The 7455-nt window shown below is 41.6% G+C and overlaps 1 pseudogene; it reads right to left on the bottom strand.

Annotated features, from left to right (window-relative positions):
• Positions 1-477: 477 nt before the first annotated feature.
• LOC102811682 overlaps positions 478-7455 on the bottom strand; it is a 40249-nt pseudogene continuing 33271 nt past the window's right edge.

Here is a 7455-nt window from a genome sequence, read left to right as displayed (position 1 = left end):
TCCAGCCTCGGCACACTAGTTTATATTTTCAAAATCTAGTGTTCTCTCTTCCAACTCTAGTTTACCACCTGATTCACACTGTTACCCAGAGCAGGTCAAGGAGAGGTTAGGAGCAGAAGGTGTGGCGGCAGGGAGGGACTCTCTTCTGGGCCCTTGGTCCTGACCTGGGCACTTCCTCCAGGTCAGAAGAGCCTACTCATGGGCTGATAGGACCCTATCCATCAGCAGCCACGGGCTCGACAGCACGCAGGCAGAACAACCATCCACCCCTTGAAGAACGAAGAGTGGGCGAACAGCGGTAAGAGAGAAGCAGAGGTCCCAAAGGGTTTGAAAAGACTCCAGAGACACTAGGATGGGCGGTGGAGAGGGAGACTGGTTTCCTCCCCAACCAAGAGCGTCACTCCGGCCCCTTGAGGCTCGGGGGTGGGGGTTGTCTCGGCTTCTCCCAGTGCCCTCCGAGAAGGATCTCCGGACACTCTAGCTCCCACCTCCACCGCCGCCGCCCGCTCCAGTCTGGACTCTGTTTCCCCCTCCCTCTAACGGCTCCCTGACATCGGCAGGCGTCGGCGGCGTCGGTGACGTTGACATATGGGCGGGACTTCCTGTTTCGCGCGCGCCCCCCGGGCTTTTAGACTGAGCTCGCTCCGCTGGGCTTGAGGTGCGGCGGGCGGCAAGCTCGGGGGGTGGCGTCTTGGCCCGGACTCCGTGCCGGGTCTGGCCCTGCACTTCTGCGGAGGTCTTTCCACCGGGAAGAAGTCGGGGCTTTTCTCCGCTCCGCCTCTCCACCCTCGGAGCCCTCCGGGACAGCTCTGAGATTTCCCCAGAGTCCAGAGCCCGAGGGGCCCGTTCAGCTCTCGGGTTCCCGCTCCTCCTCTTCAGTCTGGGTCGTGAGCGGCCGCCGGGACCAATATCCCAGGTGTAGGGCCGTCGCTTGTAGCCCCAATGCCTGGGCGAGAAGAGTGGAGCGTGTCCAGGTGGTTGGAGCTGTGGAAGTGTCCCCCGGAGGCCAGTGAGGCCAGAACAGCAGGCAAGGTTAAGTTTTAAGTGCTTTGGGTGCAGGACTGATGGGAGTCTGGTACGTAACCTTTCTGTCTCGGGATGCTAGCCTCTCCGTAGTTTGTAAAACCCGTGTTTGGTGGGTTTTAAATTTTATTTTTATTTGTGTGTGTGTTCTTCGTTCTGTTTTTTTTTTAATTTTTAATTTTTCTTAAAATGATTGGAGCACGAGTTAGAAAAGTAGTCTGTACCGCAGGTTTTGTAGCTAATGAAGTGCACGTGAAACTCTTTCTGGAGCTTGTTGATTCACGTTCCGTTGTAATCAACAAATGATGGTAAATGTATGGTTTTAATTTGTCATGGAAAAGCCATATGGCCTTGAAGACGGTGTTACCAGTGATGTTAAGATGTTGGCTGTCTAAAAACTGCAAGTGTAATATATGCCGGGTTTAAATTAATACTTTGGCAAACGTGTCCAACTTTTCATCACGTTAAAAGGGCACTTTGCTCTTAAGAAATGCCCAGTGCCAAATATTTTTAAAGCCTTTGGTCACATTAGTTGTAGTGATGAAGCGATTTCCATAAAATCTTAATAGCTATCTATGTCTAAGGAGAGACTTGCGCTGAATTTTATTTTCCATCTGAAATGGTTCATAATATGTTCAGGTTATCTGCCCAAAATACTTGAGTAGTTGTAGAGCGGAGAAGGTTGTTGAAGCAATGCTGCTGTTGCCAAGCAACATCTCCGTAAACAAGTCCAATATTCAGTTAGAATATAATTGAAAGTACGTGTCCTACAATTAGTTGGATTCAGAATCCTCTAAATTCCTAAGTTTAGCTTGTAGGTAGGTGGCTACAGTTTACTGTTTGCAAGGCTTGACTTTAAGCACATTATGTTTAGAATTCTTCTGATGCTTTACATTTTTCAGTGTCATATAGGACTCTACTGAGACTTGCATATGCGTTTAAGGTGCTTTTTGCTTATTTCAAACAAAGTATGCTGGATATTTCCCTTTAAGTATTATTTTTGCTAACCAGAAGAAATATGTAAGCTGTATTCAGGAATATTCTAAAACAATTTGTTGTTATTAGGTGTCGGTTGTGGCGACCTTTGGCACAACAGAATGAAACCCTGCCTGACCCTGTGCCATCCCCACGATTGTTATGTTTGAGCCTATCAAATAGTTTACAGTTTCATCAGGCCTTGGGTATTGAAACACTGATTATCAACAGGTAGTTTTTAAGCCTTGGTTTAACCAATAAATGTAAGTCAGTGTTCAGAGCATGTAAAAAATTATCTTTTGAATGCAGTAACCTTTCAAATAAGAAAGTAGATCATGCAGTTAGACACGTTGGGACTGTGAGAATGACTCTTTGACTCAAACTACTAATAATTGGAATTGAAACTTGAAGTGTGGTGCTCTTTATATCATATCCGTACTACTCTGCTAGAATAAGGCAAGTAGACTTTTAGTTCTTTCCCCCTTTTCCTTTGCCATATGCTGATATTGAAGTAATGAACTAGTCAGTATTTAGGCAAAACTAGTATTGTTAAATGCTGTCGAGTCACTTCCAACTCACAGTGACCTTGTATAGGATTTCTAAGGGCCAAGTGGTAGGCTTGAACTGCCCACCTTGTGGTTCACAGCCCAGTGCTGATCTGATAGCTTCATACCAGGAGTCCATTTATGTAATCACGATGCACTCTTTAAAATTAATACTATCCCAACAGGAAGGTCAAAATTTAGAGAGAGTTTTCCATGGACAGCTCACATTTCTGCATGTCATGTGAGCAGAGACATGGACTATCTTCATTTCAAACTCTTTTCAAGAATGTTTGTGTAGTGAAACAGCCATGGAAGATACAGGAAATAACCTCATGGAATAAAGAGGCAGATTTGTTTGCTGTCTATTATATAAGATTCATATTACCTAAGTTCAGGATGAAGGAAATTCAGGGATGATTTGTGTCATAGAAATACTTAGTAAACTATTAGAAGTCAGAATTAATGCCACTGTTGTTGAGTGCCGTTGAGTTGATTCTGACCCGTAGCGACCCTGTATAGGGTTTCCAAGGAGCAGCTGGTGAGCCTAAACTACCAAACTGGCAGTTCAAATGACTTTGCAGTCTGAAGCATTAACCTACAGCGCCACACCAGGACTCCATAAAGTTCTAATTCGAGGAGCTTGTTAAGTGCTATTGAGTTGATTCCCACTCATAACGACCCTGTTTAGGGTTTCCAAGGAGTGACTTGTGGGATCAAACCACCAACCTTTTGGTTAGCAAGTCCAGTGCTTATTCTACAGCGCTATGACGGGAGCTTTTCAAAATGGAATTTTAATGAAAAGATTAGTGAGCTGTCAGTATTGTTTCTCTCTCTCTCTCTCTCTTTTTTTGTATTTTCTATACACTCCCTGTTTGCTTCAAATAAATGAGTTTTGTTTTAACTGTCATACATAATAGATTGAGTAAGTTTTTTCAAATTGTCTAGTTTATGTTTACTTTTCAAGGAGCTCTGGTAGCGTAGTGGTTACGAATCGGGCTGCGAACCATAAGGTCAGCAGTTCGAAACTACCAGCTGCTCCGCGGGAGAAAGATGAGGCTTTCTACTCCCGTAAGGATTTACACCCTCGGAAACCCTGTACAGGGTCGCTATGGGTCGGAACCGACTCGAAGGCACTTAACAACAACATGTATACTTTTCAGGAATGTATATGTGTATGTAAAAGATTTTGGAGGTACTCATTCCTACTTATTGAGGTTCACATTTCTTAACCTAAACTCTTTGAAAGTTCCTCTGAACCTGTGTTACCAGGTTTATGTTCTGTTTGGAAAAACGAGGCTCTGGTCAGGCTTGTTTTTTTCACTACCTTCTAAAATCCTTTTCATGCCATTCTTTATGCCCTTCTACCTGCCTGGTCTGATTTCTTCCCTACTTCCTTAAAATCGAAAATGTTCCCTTTCTTAATAGTTCACCTCCATCAGGATCTCTGAAATCTTAAGTATTTGTCAGTCATACTTATTTGATACTTCATGTTTTATTTATTTATTAATATTTGTCTTGTTTTCCCAATTAGATTGTAAGCTTCTTAAGGGCAGGGCACCAGATCTCAATGAACTGTATGTTTCCTTAGTTTCTTCCAAATAGGAATTGCCAAATAAAATGTTTCTTAAAGATTACAAAGGTACATTTCTACTACCCGCCCCCCCCCCCCGCCTTTTCTTAGTACACTGGAAGTAAAAGAATATTGGTGAAAGAAGAATAAATGAAGCATAACTTTAAACCATAAGAAAAGGGATTAAAGGTGGGGATGGTGGGAATTCATTGGCATCAGAAGGCAAGCTTCTGTTCCTAGAAAGTCAGTGTTTTAAGAGTTTCCCATGACAGCATCTGCAGTAGGGACTCCCTTGGGAATGCTGGCACTACTCCCAAGTGGGCTTGAGGAGTTTGGTCAATTTCCTGGTTCTTCTTTAGTAGAATCTTAGTGTTAAACATCTCAATCAGTATTTCTTTCCCTTCCTTCCTCTTTTCCATCTTTCTTTTCTCCCACTCCCTCCTTCTTCCCTTCCTCTCATGCTTGTCTTCTCAGTTCCTCACCTAACCTCTTTCCATCATTTTGACCTGGTCAATACTTAATATCTGAAATTTTGTCCATACGTTTATTGGATTTTCTTCAATGAGCAATTCTTTAAAGTACATTTTTCTACCAGGTCTGCCCATTTTGTGTCATGGAGAGATCATGACTGTCAAGTCTAATCTTTCTTTTGAGTGTAGCTTAGCTATAGTCCTGGTGTGGCATTGTGGGATAAAGCACTGGACCACAAACTGTAAGGTTGTCAGCTCAGACTCAGTTGCTCCTTGGAAGCCTTAGACAGGGTCGCTATGAATTGGAACTGACTCGTGGCACTTGAATAGTTGAAGAAGGTGCCTGGTGGTGCAGTGGGTTAAATGTTGGACTCCTAACCAAAAAGGTGGTAGTTGGTGATTCAAACCCACCAGCCGTTCTGTGGAAGAAAGATGGAGTAGTTTGTTTCCTTAAAGATTTGCAGCTTGGAAACCTTTTACAGCAGTTTTACTCTGTCTATAGGGTTGCTGTAGGTCAGACTTAGGTTGATTGCAGTGGGTTTGGTGTACAGTCCAAGATGAAAGAAATTAAGAAAGTCAGGAAATGCCCAGTTATTTCTTTTCTGTAAATTGTCACTTCAGTTGTTTTGAATGAGGAAGCTAAAATTCACCATTCTCCTTTGGAGTCATTCTCTAGATATGTCTTTCTTTAAAAGTTCCAGGTAAATATTATAGGCTTGCTATAAAGCCTATATCTGATGCTTATAAAAAAAGAGTTTACATCAGTTGAAGGTGGTATAAAAAAGAGAAGTTGTCTGAGTATACTTGTATAAATCTTGGTTTGATTCAGTTGTTTCTTAGTGAGCTTGCCATCCTAGCTTCTGAGTTGTTGCCCAGTAACACAATTGCAGTATAACATAGCAACCATTGAAAACAGAAGCACTTGACTACAGGGCTTTTCTTGATGAAGGTGCAGACAGAACTGTATCTCTAGTGTTCACAGTCAACCAAATCACCTTTTGGTGTTTGGCAGACATTTGAGATCTACTTAAGCTCAAAGATCTACATTATGCTCTTGAATATATTTTTTATAATGATGACAGGCTGTAACTCTACATGGTTTTCGCATCAAAATGTGCAATAAACATGAATTGCAGTGTGTGAGAAAGGCATCTAAAAGACTGATTCATTTAAAGACTGGCCTATTCTGGGCAGAAAAGCTATTAATAATTAACATCAGAGATCTCCACCGTTAATACAGTCAACTAGAACTGGGGTAGATGAAGCTGAAATGGTTGGTTCTTAATAATATTTTTGTATTCTGGAGGCTCATATAAGCTTTATTTAATAGCTGCTCAATAAGCTTGATTTAATAGCTGCTGAGATTTTGTGGGAAGAGAATTGTGATTCAGGATACCATGGCTTGACCAGGTGAGTCACTTAATCTTTCTTGGCCTGTTTTCTTGTTTGAAAAAAATAAATCTGTGATGGCTTATTTCAAAAATTTTGTGTTTCCAATTTAAGCTAATTTGTATGTTTCTGGTTCATGACTTTGTCAATATTTGAATGCCTGTTAGGTGTCATGAACTATGTTAGGCACTGGGGAGATAGTGAATAAGACATAATGTTAAGTAGCTTATTATCTGGTGAGAGAAATGGATAAAACAAATAGTTATTTTTTAAAAATATAACATGGTAAGTGCTAAAAGGAGAAGAGTGCTATGTAGGGGGCATGTAGGAGGTACACCTGACCTAGAACTCTGCTACGTAAGAAATGGCTCTCTCAATGGACAAAGTAAGTTGAGTCATGATGTATGTAAGAATCAGCTAAGTGACAAGGGTTGGGAATATGTGGACTCATGGCACTGCACATAGTTCAGTATTTTCAGGGCATAGATGAGATTGGAAGGTATGCAAGGATCAGATTGGTGGTGGTGGGTGTGTCTTGTATGTTTTATTGAGGAATTTGGACATTACTCCTTAAATTGGAATACAAAGATACAGATTTGTTCGTTATATGTTTGAATCTTTACCATGTACCAAGTATGGTAGTCACTGGAATTAGCTGTATGACAGACTTGGACTCCATGTCAGGGCCTGTGCTCAAGTGGGGATTCAGCTCAATCTCCTACATAATTCAATTCAACTCCATCAGATGCTCTGATGGAAACCTGGCTATCCTTAGGTACACCATTTGATTTGCAGCTACTGCAGTGACAATTTCTTCCCCTCATTTTAAATATCCCAGGGCCTGAATGAGGTATTTTCCTGAACCTCAGCTCCTTTGAAAATTGTTTCATCAGACTTAGCTACATTATTACTATTTTCTGATATGCCAGCTTTCCCATCACTTCCTGTCATTCAGCAAAGATGTTATGACCCAGCTCATTGTCTTCTTCTCTACTGTTTCTCCTGTCATCACGCTTATTGGTATAGCTAAACTACAGCCCATTGACCAAGTCTGTTCCTTCTACCCCATGTTATAAATAAAGTTTTATTAGAACACACACATGCTAATTCTTTTGTACTGTTTCTGTTGGTATTGAGTTGCAGTGGCTGAGTTGAATGATTGTGCCAGGAACCTAGAGTCTGCAAAGTCTAAAATATTTATTCTCTGACCCTTTAGAGAAAAAGTTTGTGGATCCTTCATGTATATAATCAATCTAGCATTCTGATGTCTTGGTTGATTCATAGCACCAAGATATTTTTCTCTACCGTAACTCAGCAATTCATGTAGTGAAGTTCAGAATCTTAACATTGCTAATAGTAGCACCGCTTCTGAAACCTCAAACATCACAATCTTATAGTCACTTCTCTTTCTAGCCCATTTACTCTATTATACCACTGGAGCAGGCAGTTCTCTAATGTCAACAAGATTTCTTACTGACTTTAC

This window comes from Chrysochloris asiatica, unplaced genomic scaffold, assembly GCF_000296735.1.
Source record: "Chrysochloris asiatica unplaced genomic scaffold, ChrAsi1.0 scaffold00174, whole genome shotgun sequence".
Classification (NCBI taxonomy): Eukaryota; Metazoa; Chordata; class Mammalia; order Afrosoricida; family Chrysochloridae; genus Chrysochloris; species Chrysochloris asiatica.
This window is presented reverse-complemented; position numbering and strand designations above follow the sequence as displayed.